The 13946-nt window shown below is 42.5% G+C and overlaps 1 protein-coding gene across 1 annotated transcript in view; it reads left to right on the forward strand.

Moving 5' to 3' along the window:
• The first annotated feature begins 8276 nt into the window (after positions 1–8276).
• The window catches only part of atp6v1c1a (ATPase H+ transporting V1 subunit C1a), a 94317-nt gene continuing 88647 nt past the window's right edge, over positions 8277–13946 (forward strand). Inside the window, exon 1 of the mRNA XM_070888506.1 lies at positions 8277–8420. The gene's annotated coding sequence lies outside the window, so the exon portion shown is untranslated. The remainder of the gene's footprint in view (positions 8421–13946) is intronic.

Genomic DNA, 13946 nt, shown 5'->3' on the forward strand with positions numbered 1-13946 from the left:
TTATAACTCCAAATCTGTACAGTCAGCAGACTCCTTCCCACCCATAAATGACAATGTTGTCATTATGCTCTGACTGAAGGAGCTCAAAATAGGTTTGTATTAACTTACATTAATATCCCAGATGAAAAATTATAGCTAAGGTAACAAATAGTGACTCCATTTGAAAAGTTAAAATATTGAACTACAAGCCCTCTGCATACATGGCTGAACCTATAATTTAAAATTACTAACAACTGCCTGAAACAAATAATTTGTATGTCTTTATCTTTCAAATCAATGACAATCCCAACATTTTTCTTCTGTGCACTGCTTCTTTGCTGCTTCTAAAATATCACTTTTCCACATGCTTATTCAAGTATATACTGACTGGAGGTGACTGCATGCTTACAAAGACCTCAATCTTATTTGGTAATGATCAGGATCATGTACAGCAACAAACTTGAACATTTTTTCATCTTACTTTAGCATGACAATAATATCAGAAAATAAATGCTGAGCAGGACTCCAGAGAATTTCTGTTCTGTATTTCTCGTTTTTAAAAAATTGTTTGATGGTTCTAATTCTCTGCTATATAATGAAGTGATTCTTTTCTGAGTGGAATAGAATAATTGTTATGCATTTTTATCACCCACCCTGTTCTTGACCCTTCTATGCACCATTCCTCAGCCAAGATCGTGGGATGGCAAACTTTACCTAGATCTTCACCGAGAGTGCTAATCCTTGCAATTAGCAATTTGCATGTCATCTTCTAATTGGCAATTGAAAGATCACAATAAATTTATTAATGAGGTAGGCCATTTGGCTCATCTGAGTTCATCCATCCAGAATGATCCTAAAGTCTCCCTGTTGCAGCACCCGATTGGTTCTTAAACGATTCCAGGGTTCTGCTCACGTCTGCTATTCTGTCCGGGAATCCATTCCATGTGTTGACCACTCTTTTGTAAATAATTTCCTGATAGTAGTCCTAAATTTGCCATTTACTGGTTTGAATCTGTGACTCTAGTTCAACTCTCAATTTAATTTAAAGTAATTGTCCAGAATTACCTTTTCATTACCGTTTATTATTTTATGGATCTCTAACGCTACCTCTCAGATGTCTCCATTAAGGCTGAAAGTCCATTCTTCATGCTGGAGAGTGGCCCAGGTTGAACTGTTGTCTAATTTCCTCTCTTTCTGCAGGGAAGCATCTGGCCTCTGCTCAGCATACTCCACAGAAAATGTGCCTGAGATAGGAAATGCACTGAGATGTTAAAAAACTCCATGAAAGTGACATGCTGCTAAAAGAGTATTGAAACTTCATCTGCAGAAAACAACTGGTCAGCCTTCAAACTGTTCATCCTTGGCTCCTTCCTATTTCCCACCTACATGCTTCCCCTTGGTGACATCATTCATAAACACAATGTCAGGTTCTGCATGTACACAGATGACACTCAGCTCTACTTCACCACCAACTCTCTCGACCCCTCCACTACCTGATTTGTCATGCTGCTTGTATGATATCCAGTATTAAATGAGCAGAAATGTCCTCCAATTAAATATTAGGAAGATCAAAGCTATTGTTTTCGGAATCCGCTACAAACTCCGTCCCCTAGCAATTGACTCCATCACGCTCCCTAGTCACTGTCTGAGCTGTCATATTTGACCCTGGGTTGCACTTCCAACCATATATCCTCTCCATCGACAAAACTGCCTACTATCACCTCCGTAGCATTGCCCATTTCTGCCCCTGCCTTAGCTCATCTGCTGCTGAAACCCTCATCCGTTCCCTTTTTACCTATAGACTTGACTATTTCAACGTACTCCTGGCCGATCTCCCACCTTGCACCCTCCGTAAACCTGAGCTCAATTAAAACTCTGCTGCCCGTATCCTACCTCACACCATGTCCCGTTCACCATCACCCCTATACTCGCTGACCTACATTGACTCCTGGTTAAGCAATGCCTCGATTTTAAAATTCTTGTCCTTGTTTTCAAATCCCTCCATGGCCTGACCCCCTCCCTATCGGGAGGAGGTATGGGGGTGGGGGAAGAGAGGGCAGGGGAGGTGATTGTGGCATGGAGAAGTTAAACCATGCCAGGATAGGACAGGCTTGATGGACAAGCTGATCTTTACTTGTCCTGTTTCATGTGTTCATATATATGTCCATAATAGTGGAGGTATATATGTAAATAGGGATTATGAAGTTTATCTTTGGAAGTAGGAAGATATTTGGCCGAACTTTCAGGAGTTGAAATAAGTGGAGTAGAATTGATGATCTTCAAGAAAGAGTGAACTTCCATACCCCTCGTGAATTATAGGTTCAAACACAAACACAGTCCATTTTGGTAAATTTGCCAAATTTTCATTCCAAGGCTTTGAATATTTTAGATGTACTGAATAGCACAAGTCTCTGCCATAGGATCTCTCCCAACTTGAATAGAAATTTCCTGAGTTTAAATGGCATCATGTAGAAAGCTTCTCAGAACTGAATCAGGGCAAACTGAACAAAACACCTCAGGGTGACTCTGTGCTGGGTTGCAACACAATCCAGCCATGATCTTATTGAATGGTGCAGCAGGCTCGAGGGGCCGAATGGCCTACTCCTGCTCCTATTTCTTATGTTCTTAATCCTGCCAGCCGCTCCTAGTTATCCTTCAGATGCCTCCGACATATCCTAGTTGCAATAAATTTACTTAATGAAGGTACAACTTATTATCTCGGCACATTTATTCAGATTAGATCTCAAACCAAAGCTAAAAGCAAAAGAACAGCTTGGATCCTAAGGCGAAGATAAGTTTATAATCAACACACTATGGTCATGAGAAAACATGGGGCCAACTTATATCATTGGAAGCTTCCTCCAAGAAGGAAATAGGCTTAGCACCAATGTATACTCAGCCCAAGCGCTACATAACTCAATCACTCTGTATTGTTGAACTTGAGCAAATGACAGTCGTACTGATTCCTATTACTATTTTTTCCAACTTGCTATCCTCCTGTCTTGACGCCTGCGGTATTTTGCTCAGGTTCCTTCATTTATATGTGAGTCTGCACAGTGTTAGCTGACTATTCACCTATATAGGGCATTATAAACACTCCTGGTCCTGTTCTCACTTAACATCTGCCACAGTTCATGTTGGTTAAGTGAATTTAAAATAAATATTTAATTTGAAGTAGTCATTTACACTTTATTCAGATAAATCAAACTATTAACCTGCAATGACAGTTGTCAGCTGTGGTTCAGTGGGTAGCACTCTCGCCTCTGAGTCAGAAGGTTGTGGGTTCAAGTCCCACTTCAGGGACTTGAGCATTAAAAAAAAATCTAGGTGCAGTGATGAGGGAATGCTACACTGTCAGAAGTGTTGTCTTTTGGATGAGATGTTAAACTGAGGCACTGTCTGCTTTCTCAGGTGGATGTAAAAGATCCTATGACACTATTTTGAAGAAGAGCAGGGGAGTTATCTGCAGGATCCTGGCCAATATTTATCCCTCAATAAACATAACAAAAACAGATTACCTGGTCATTATCATATTGCTGTTTGTGGGAGCTTGCTTGTGCGCAAATTGGCTGTCACGTTTCCCACATTACAACAGTGACTACACTCCGAAAGTACTTTATTGGCTGTAAAGCACTTTGAGGCATCCGGTGGTCGTGAAAGGTGTTATATAAATCCAAGTTTATAAATCCATAAATCCATAAATCTATACGAACTTACACACCTTTAAAACCAGAGATATACAGCTTGTACTGTTTAAATAGTTTGAAAATATATTGCACTAACTAAGATTAAAATTTCAGTAAAGATATGTCAAAAAGTAAAGCTCCAATGGAGAGGGTATCTTCATGTATTTTTATCATAAATATAGACCATAAATCAGATGTCACCAATAACATGAAGGAACTGTTTTAAGACAGTTTACAACCAAATCTACCACTAGCAATTGAGTGGAAAGATAACAAGGTTTCCAGCAATTTAACTCCCATTGTAACTTAACACATACAAGAAGCTATTAATGGGATTCATTTAGTTTCAGTTAGTCAATGAGATACCATCAGCTATCTACTGTGTGTATCAAATAAATCAATTTTATCAAATTAAAATCTATTATATTTTTAAATTATAACATTTAATCTATAGTTATTCCTTGTCCATTTGTTTTGTAAGTTATTTGGTGTTAATTTATACCGTAAAAGTTTGCAAAAACAAGAAGTTGAACAAAGGTAGCAAACAGGCTCCACCTAGTGGTCCTTGTGTATGGGGTGAATTTTACATTATAGCAATGAGGCACTACATTTCATCACATCATCTAAATGTTTCATTTGATACTTGGTGCATACTTAAATACTAACCTTATTATGTTATATAACATCCCTAAAGCTATGGTTCTTACTCATGGCCTCCACACTGTCTCATTTCTATTGCGAAGAAATATGAGATGAGTGTTTGAATTCTCAAATCCTTAGCAAAAATAAATTGGACACTTTTTCCATTAGTAATATTAAAACAGGCAGAACAGAACTTAAATTGATGTATGCACATGACAAATTAATAATGTTTATAGAAAATCCAGTTAACTCAATCTCCAATGTGGCAATAGAAAGCAGAAGCATGCATCATAATTAGGCTACAAAATGGATAGTGGTGAATTGGAATATTCATTTATAAATAATGCATATGGCAGTTTATTAATCTCCTGTTCCAATTTATTTAATAGTTAAACTTAACAAAATACAAATAGATAATGAACATGGACTTTCTGGTTTAAGTGTTACAAGATAAATTGAATAGGGATGGAAGAATCCATCAGCTTGAATAAACAATGTTAGAAGTTAGTTCTATTTTAGCAATGAGCCCTCTAACTACATAATACATTTTATTTTTCCAACGTAAGAAGTACGCTGAAACAAATTGAAAAACCTACAATAATAAAGGTTGGACGTAGATTTGGGACATAAAACTCGAGATATTATTTAGTGTTCTAAGACAAAATAAGGAATGCAATGGCTTTATCCATTCCAGTCTGTCCCTCGTTAATTAGAAGTGAAACAGTCCCTTATCAGAGGGAATCCGAACAGATACGATAGATCACATAAGTTGTCATACTTTAGAATTTAGTTGGTTTTATGGAAGTTCATGGTCAACAAACAACACAATGATATGTAAATGTCTGCCTCTTTTAAATTGAGCCAACCCGGTCTATTTTTAAACAACAGCTTGAATTTATATAGTGTCTTTAATGTAGTAAAACATCCCAAGGTGCATCACAAGAGCATTATCAAACAAAATTTGACACTGAGCCAGGTAAGGCGGTATTAGGACAGGTGATCAAAAGCTTGATCAAAGAGGTGTCTTAAAGGAGGAGAAAGATGTAGAGGGGCGGAGATGTTTAGAGAGGGAATTCCAGAGCTTAGGGCCTAGGCAGCTGAAGACACGGCTGCCACTAATGGAGCGATTAAAATCATGGATATGCAAGAGGTCAGAATTGAAGGAGCGCAGAGATCTCAGAAAGTTGTAGGGCTGGAGGAGATTACAGAGATAGGGAGGGTCGAGGCCCAGGATGGGTTTGAAAACAGGAATGAGAATTTTAAAATTGAGGCATTGCCTGACCGGAAACCAGTGTAGGTCAGTGAGCACAGGGGTGATGGGTGAGCGGGACTTGGTGCAAGTTAGGATACGGGCAGCCAAGCTCAAGTTTATGGTGGGTGGATGATGGGAGGCTGGCCAGGAGAGCAGTCATATCTAGAGGTTACAAAGGCATGGATGAGGGAGGTGGGCAATGTTACAGAGGTTGAAGTAGGCGGTCTTGGTGATGGAGCGGATATGGTGTTGGTGTCGGATAGGGTCAAATAGGACGCCAAGGCTGGAGTAATAAGAAAGTGACAGTTATGGAAGGGTTTTAAAAAATGATTAATATCAGCTAAAAGATGGATTTTGGCTGGGAAAAAGTAAGAATGGGAATGGGTGCAGGGGAAAGGAATGGCCAACTGCAAATACAGTGTCAGGTCTGTAAGCATTTTATAAAATTAAATGATAGTTTCCCAGCACTGAGATTGAATTTGCAGCATAGTAACAGGCCATTCGGCTCAAATGGTCTGAGCTCATGTTTATGTTTCACACGATCCTCCTCCCAGTTTACTTCATCTAACCCTATCAACATATCCTTCTATTCCTTTCTCCGTCATATAGCTTCCCCTTAAAGACATTGATGCTTTTCGCCTCAACTACTCCATGTGGTAGTAAGTTCCGCATTCTAACCACTCTCTGGGTAAATAGGTTTCTCCTGACTTCTTTATTGGATTTATTAGTGATTATTTCATATTTATAGCCCCTAGTTTTGGACTCCCCCACAAGTGGAAATATTGCTTTATAAAAGACTTACATTGATGCAGTGCATTTCACAACCTCAGGATGTCCCAATGCGCTTTACAGTACTTTTATTGTATTTGCAGTTTATCCCAACTCAGTGATGAGAAACAGGCTGGAAGTTTGAGAATGTTGGGGAGGAAGGAGAGATTCAGGGTGGAGAGAGGTGTGAAATTAAGGAGTGTAAATGGGAGGGAGTTGGGAAGGCTTGGGGCGATTGTGGTGTGAATGGTGAGTAGTGGTTCAGGGGAGGGGATGAGATGAAGTTTCCTTGGGGTATGAGCTGGCCTCCTATAGGGTTCCGACAGAAACTTTTCTTTCGAGGTATATATTTCTTAAAACTCCTGCTTCTGGTATTTATTTTTAGTTCCGTTCAGTACAGTATTGGCATTTTTGGCCATTCCTGGTGTTTGTGCTTTTGTTGTCCTGCACTCACTGTGTTTGGGGTTTTTGTTTAGTCTGGGTCCCAATATATATTTTTTTAGTATACTTTAGTTATGATTTTGAGTTCCACACATGATTTTGTCTGTTTTAGATCCACTACCAATGTATGCTTGTTTATACCAGGAGTAGAACTAAATAGTGTAAAATGTAAGGTAGGACAAGACATGGTGGTAGGTAGATAGCCTACCAGTTGGAGCTGCGTGACTTCTCTCCCTTTAAACCTTTCTCCACCATGACTGCGACTCAAGTCCTAACTGGAACCAATTGAGGTGGACATTTATCAGATTGCGACAGAGCTACAGCGAGTGGTGCAGTGGTCCTGCAGAAAGTGTGATGTTTGAATGGGACAGCACCATAGCCTGTGCCCATTTTCAGCCGCAAAGGTGAAGAAAGCGATCACTGGCTCCAAACGCCAGCTGTCCAGATAAACTGCAAATGGTTGCCATCTGCGATGATGGTCACAGAGCAAATGTCAACTCAACTTGAGCACATAAAATCGAGGGAGTACTGCACTGTTGGAGATGCCATTTTTTGGATGAGACGTTAAACCGAGACCCTGTCTGTCCTCTCATGTGGACGTAAAAGATCCTATGGCACTATTTCCAAGAAGAGCAGGGGAGTAATCCCCGGTGTCCTGGCAAATATTTATCCCTCAATCAAAATAAAAAAAAAACAGATTATTTGGTCATTATCAAATTGCTGTTTGTAGGAGTTTGATGTGTGCAAATTGGCTGCCATGTTTCTCACATTCAAACAGTGACTACACTCCAAAAGTACTTAATTGGCTGTAAAGCGCTTTGAGATGCCTGTGGTCATGGAAGGCGCTATATAAATGCAAGTCTTTTTTCTTTTTTCTAAACACTTAACCCAACTTTTGACAGCTTCTGTCAATAGTGGCCAAACTTCAGAAGTGGCATTCTTTGGTGGGGTGGGGGAGCGGGCAAGTCAGAAGACCTCCTCGTAGGACTGCTCCTGGGTCTCATCAAGGTTAGCATTAACAAATTCTGGCAGCCGGGGGAGGGGGGGAGACTGCCTGCCTGCCTCTCTTCTGCGGCTACGTCGACGCCCGTGCGTCCCTGGAGATGGTGCATGCTTGAGGACTTCCGCAACCGGTGGGCACCGGAGTGACTGGGATGCTTTCGACACCCCCAGAAAACAGAACTTTGATTTAATTTGTTCAAGTTTCCTTTAAAATTTTTGTTGAAAGTTCTAGTTTCATTATAGCTGTGCCCCTTTAAAAAGGTTGGGGAGAGGGGGGGACGCGCGAAAAAAAATCAGGAGTGACATTCCGACTCGGCAAAGAGGGACACATCACAACAACAACAAAAAAATCATTTTTTTTAAACGTGTGCAACGTTTTCAGAGTAACACACAGCTGGGCAACCAGCGATTGTCACCGCTGCGTCACGTGATTGGGGCAAAGCGAGACGCTGCGTCGGGTTTGCGTCAGCTGGCGCATGCGCACTGCCGGTAGAAGCGGAAGCCCGGAGGGGTGGGAATGCGCAGGCGCGGGTGGCTCAGCTGACTGAGCGGGGCTCGGCCACTCGCGCGATGTGAGAGGGAGAGGAGAGCAACTATAGGAGCCCCGGCAACCAGGAGCTACGCAACGCTGCCTCCCCCTTGTCAAATCGGTACGTTGCGCCCATTCTGCCCCCCACCCCTCACCCAGTTACGGATGTAGACGATTTGAAAGGTGCCGGCTGCCTTGTGTTGTCATGGCCGTTGTCGGTTAAATATGTGGGAGAGAGGATGATGGAGGAGCCAGGCCCCCCTGCCCCGCTGGAGAGCGACCCTCACCCCAACTCCAGTAAATGTTTTCCACAGGCTCGGAAGATGGGCGTTGTGTGGAGCGGCCCGGCAGCGTCGGGCTGCCTTTGGAGCCCCCGGCGGTGTGTTCAGGGTCTTGCCTGTGCAAATGTCCCCGCTTCTTTGGTCCTCCCCCTCCTCTCCATCTGCAAGGTTTGGGGAAATGTGAGGATCAGTTGTGCAATGGCTGAAATAGTCCACTTCCCCCTCAGCTGGGAAAAGGTTTTGCTGCTGTCGCGAGTGTTGGGTGGTTTATTTTAAAAACAATAATCGTGTCTGCTCTGTTCTGCTAAAGCTGTAACGTCAAGGTTTGTTGAAGCCGCAGTGCGCGTGTGCATGCACACACTGAGCTGGCGGTGCAGTACTGACAAATTTACTGGGAGCTATTTTTTTTAAATAAGGATTTTTGTCGTCACATGATGAGTGCTGGTGTCCCATACAAATGTGCCCGAGTGACGTGCAAAGCAAATATTGCCAGGAAATTAACTAGACAGAACTTTGCTTATTCATGAAACTCAAGGTGTTAATCATGTATTGATCTTATTAGGGACTTGCTGTGTGGTATTCATGTACTTTATGCGAACATACTGCCATCTTCCTATTTAGTATTATACCAGTGTTGATGCTGCTTTTTCAGATGTAAAACCATCAGTAAAATCCTTAACCTTGACTGTGATTCAGAAAAAGTTCGTTTTTTGTTGCTTTAATCAGAATGAGAGAGCTAGCTTGTGTTGTAAAGCACAGGACTTTGCAGCAAGTGTGTGCCCAAAACACAGGATGCCAGTAAGGTGAGTCAAATCACCAAACTGGTACTCATTGTTTATGTATAAATATCTGGTCCAAAAGCTTGTGCCAAATGTAACATTTTCTCAACAACTGGCTAACTGTTCGTAAACTTAACTACTTCAGTTCAAACAAAACTTGTTTCCCACCCGTTGCAGATTCTAACACTGACCATTGATTTGGTATTTTTGAAGTATACAGGAATGAAGTTGATGGTACTTGTTACTAGATTCATTACCAGATTAATAATGGATTATTTTATATGTCAGTCCATTATTAAGGCTGTTTTAGTGGACAGTGATCACTACTGATCAATGTAGTGATGCTGCAATTTCCCATAACCCTGTCACACTTGTGATTAAAAGGTATCAATGTTTCCCTTAAAAGCAATGATGTCCCATTAATATCCCAAGGCCAAGTATTCCATGCTGCAACAACCTGCTATGTGAAGAAATTTCTCCTAACCCCCTTTCCATCTGAGTTTTAAATTGATGACCCCTGTCTGACTCCTCAAGCAGAGGAAACGGGCTGAATTGGAAAAGACTGTTAAGACCCATCATTTTAACATTTTCCTTTAGCCTTCTATGCCCCAATTGAATAGGCCCAGTATATTTAGTGTCTCATAACTTCTTTCCCATTCCTGTCATCATCCTTGGGTCTATACTGTATATTCTTTATTGCTTTAATGTCTTTTCTGTAATGGAGGGCCCAAAATTGCGCACACTGCTCTTAACTGTGGCCTAAGCAATGTTTTGTTCAAATTTATCATCACTATATATTCTATGCCCCTATTTATAAAACCAAAAATGCTGTTGGCCTTTTAAGGCTTCATTTATCTGCACTTGCACTTTTAGGGAATTATGTATTTGAATCCCTGAGTGTCTCTGTTCCCACACATTTGGCAGAAAAAAAGCAAATTATTTAAATGGAGAAAAATTTAGACATGGACCATGTACAGTTGACACCACAAATCGCTGGAGAAATACCACCAACGATGTCTCCGCAAGATCCTGCAAATCCCCTGGGAGGATAGATGCACCAACGTGTGTGCGTTCTCGATCAGGCCAGCATTGAAGCACTGACCATACTCAACCAGCTCCGTTGAGCGGGCCACATTGTCCGCATGCCCGACACAAGACTCCCAAAGCAAGCACTCTACTCAGAACTCCTACATGGCAGGTGATCCCCAGGTGGGCAGAGGAAATATTTCAAGAAGATCCTCAAAGCCTCCTTGATGAAATGCAACATCCCCACCGACACCTGGGAATCCTAAGCCAAAGTCTGCCCGAAGTGGCGGAAGAGCATCCGGGAGGGTGCTGAGCACCGAATCTCGTCGCCGAGAGCACGCAGGCAGCAGAAGGCAAACCAGACTCTCCACCCGTCCTTTCCTTCAATGACTGTCTGTCCCACCTGTGACAAAGACTGTAATTCCCATATTGGACTGTACAGTCACCTGAGAACTCACTTCGAGGGACTACCTCTGATGATGAAGAAAAATTGCAAAGCGTTGCAGTACAGAGGGACCCGGGGGTCCTTGTGCATGAAACACAAAAAGTTAATATGAAGGTACAGCAAGTAATTAGGAAGGCAAATGGAATGTTGGCCTTTATTGCAAGGGGGATGGAGTAATAAAGCAGAGAAGTCCTGATCCAACTGTACAGCTTTGGTCTCTGTATTTAAGGAAGGATATACTTGCATCGGAGACAGTTCAGAGAAGGTTCACTAGGTTGATTCCAGAGATGAGGGGGTTGACTTATGAAGGTAGGTTGAGCCTATACTCATTGGAGTTCAGAAGCATGAGAGGTGATCTTATTGAAACATATGGGCTCGACAAGGTATTTGCCGAAAGGGTATTTCCACTCAAGGGAAACAAGAACTAGTCTCAGAATAAGGGGCTGCCCATTTAGAACTGAGATGAGGAGTAATTTCTTAAGGCTGTAAATCTGTGGAATTCTCTGTCCTAAAATTAAAGTTGTAAAACTATTTTTTAATGAACATAATGGTAATTAGGCTAGAGAGCCGTGGAGGCTGGGTCATTGAATATATTTAAGGCAGAGATAGACGATTTTTGAGCGATAAGGGAGTGAAGGGTTATGGGGAGCAGGTAGGGAAGTGGAGCTGAGTCCATGATCAGATCAGTCATGATATTAAATGGCGGAGCAGGTTCAAGGGGCCAGGTGGCCGCCTCCTGCTCCTGTATGTTCTTGTCAGCACCTTTCAATTTAGTGTATACTCCCACTCAGCATTTTTCTTCCCAAATTATATTACCTCATTTATCCACATTAACTTGCATCTGCCACCTATGGGGCCATTCTGCTAACCTGATAATGAAGTTCTTTATACTGCTTGTCAAATCCCCTACTTGTGTGCTGTCAACAAATCTTGTTCCCTATCATCATAGGCAGTCCATCGGGATCGAGGAAGACTTGCTTCCACTCTTAGCATGAGTTCTTAGGTGGCTGAACAGTCCAATACGAGAACCACAATTTCTGTCACAGGTGGGACAGATCGTCGTTGAGGGAAAGGGTGGGTAGGGAGCCTGGTTTGCCCCATGCTCCTTCCGCTGCCTGCGCTTGATTTCTGCATGCTCTCGGCGACGATACTCGAGGAGCTCAGCACCCTCCCGAATGCACTTCCTCCACTTAGGGCAGTCTATGGCCAAGGACTCTCAGGTTTCAGTGGGGATGTTGCACTTTATCAGGGAGGCTTTGAGGGTGTCCTTGTAACGGTTCCTCTGCCCACTTTTGGCTCGTTTGCCGTGGACGAGTTCCGAGTAGAGCGCTTGCTTTGGGAGTCTCGTGTCTGGCATGCAAACTATGTGGCCTGCTCAGCGGAGCTGATCAAGTGTGGCCAGTGCTTCAATGCTGGGGATGTTGGCCTGGACGAGGACGCTAATGTTTGTGCGTCTGTCCTCCCAGGGGATTTGCAGGATCTTGCGGAGACATCGCCGGTGGTATTTCTCCAGCGACTTGGTGTCTACTGTACATGGTCCACGTCTCTGAGCCATACAGGAGAGTGGGTATTAGTACGGCCCTGTAGACCGTGAGCTTGATGACAGTTTTGAGGGACTGATCTTCAAACACTCTTTTCCTCAGGCGGCCGAAGGCTGCACTGGCGCATTGGAGGCGGTGTTGCCTGCTCTTGTTGATAAGAGGCTCCCGAGATGGGGGAAGTGGTTCATGTTGTCCAGGGCCACGCCGTGGACTTTGATGTTTGGGGGGCAGTGCTGTGCGGCGAGGACAGGCTGGTGTAGGACCTTATAGCCAAGTACTAATTACCTATATATACACAGAACTAAAGTGGATGCAGCACTGACTTGGGGTATACCACTTACTGTATTTCTTTAGTCTGAGCAATACCCATCTACCCTGTTACAAAAACAAAATACCGTGGCTGCTGGAAATCAAACAAAAACAGAAAAAGCTGGAAATATTCAGCATCTGTGGAGAGAGAAACAGAGTTAACATTTCAGGTCGATGATCTTTCATCAGAACTGGAAAAGTTAGATGCAACAGGTTTTAAGCAATTGCAGAGGCAGGGAAAGGGAGGAGGGGACAAAGAACAAAAGGTAGGTCTGTGATGGAATGGAAAGTAGGACAGATTGAATGACAAAAAGGATGAGTGCAAGACAAAGGGAAATGGTAATGGGACAAGTAAAGAAACAAAGTGGGTCTAGAGGAGGTGTAATTGGCAATAGCAGAATCATTACCAGCAGCTGCAGTCTGGGGAAAAACATGGGGGCTGTGGTTATGATCTGTAATGTTTCTCGACTTTCTGTTGAGTTGCATTAGAACAGGAGGTCAGGGGCAGAGATTTAAATAACAGGCGACCGGAAGCTCGGTCACGCTTGCGGACTGAACAAAGGTATTCCGCAAAGTGATCACCCAATCTGTGTTTGGTCTCCCCAATGTAGAGGAGGCTGCATCATGATCAGCGAATACACTACTAAATTGCAAAAAAGTACAAGTAAATTGCTGTTTCACCTGAATTGTGTTGTGTTTGGGGCCCTGGACCCTAACTCTTACTATCTGCCATCTACCTTAACTCTGCTGACGGCCTGTCAACTTTCTATCTGTGCTGCTACGTTTTCGTGTGTACCATATGCTAAATTTTCTGAAAAGCTTCTTGTGAGCCACCTTATTGAATGCCTTCTGAAAAGCCATATACACTCCATCTGCTATATTCCCTTGATACAATTAGACATCTTTTCAAAAAACTGTTACTTTAACAAATCCTAGTTGTACTTATTATGGTTGGGGTGGTGGGCAAGTCATTTACACCAGGTGCGTTTTCATAAAAGGCATCAACAGAGGTCTTGGAGCAGGTCACCTGCCTGTTGTACTTGGAGTACGGTTGAGACTGCCAAATCAAAGTTTTTGTTCAAAAGAATTTAAATTAACCAATTCTGATAACGGCACAGCAAAACACTTCAGAACACATGATTTAAAAAAAAATACCTGTACTGAAATGCACGTGATTGAACTTGAGCATTCTACAAGCTCTGCAATGCAAAGTTCAGTCTTTTCACACAATACTGTGATTGTAGTTGGCTTCCAGCTATCAGCATA

This window comes from Pristiophorus japonicus, chromosome 1 (assembly GCF_044704955.1).
Source record: "Pristiophorus japonicus isolate sPriJap1 chromosome 1, sPriJap1.hap1, whole genome shotgun sequence".
In the NCBI taxonomy this organism is placed as follows: domain Eukaryota; kingdom Metazoa; phylum Chordata; class Chondrichthyes; family Pristiophoridae; genus Pristiophorus; species Pristiophorus japonicus.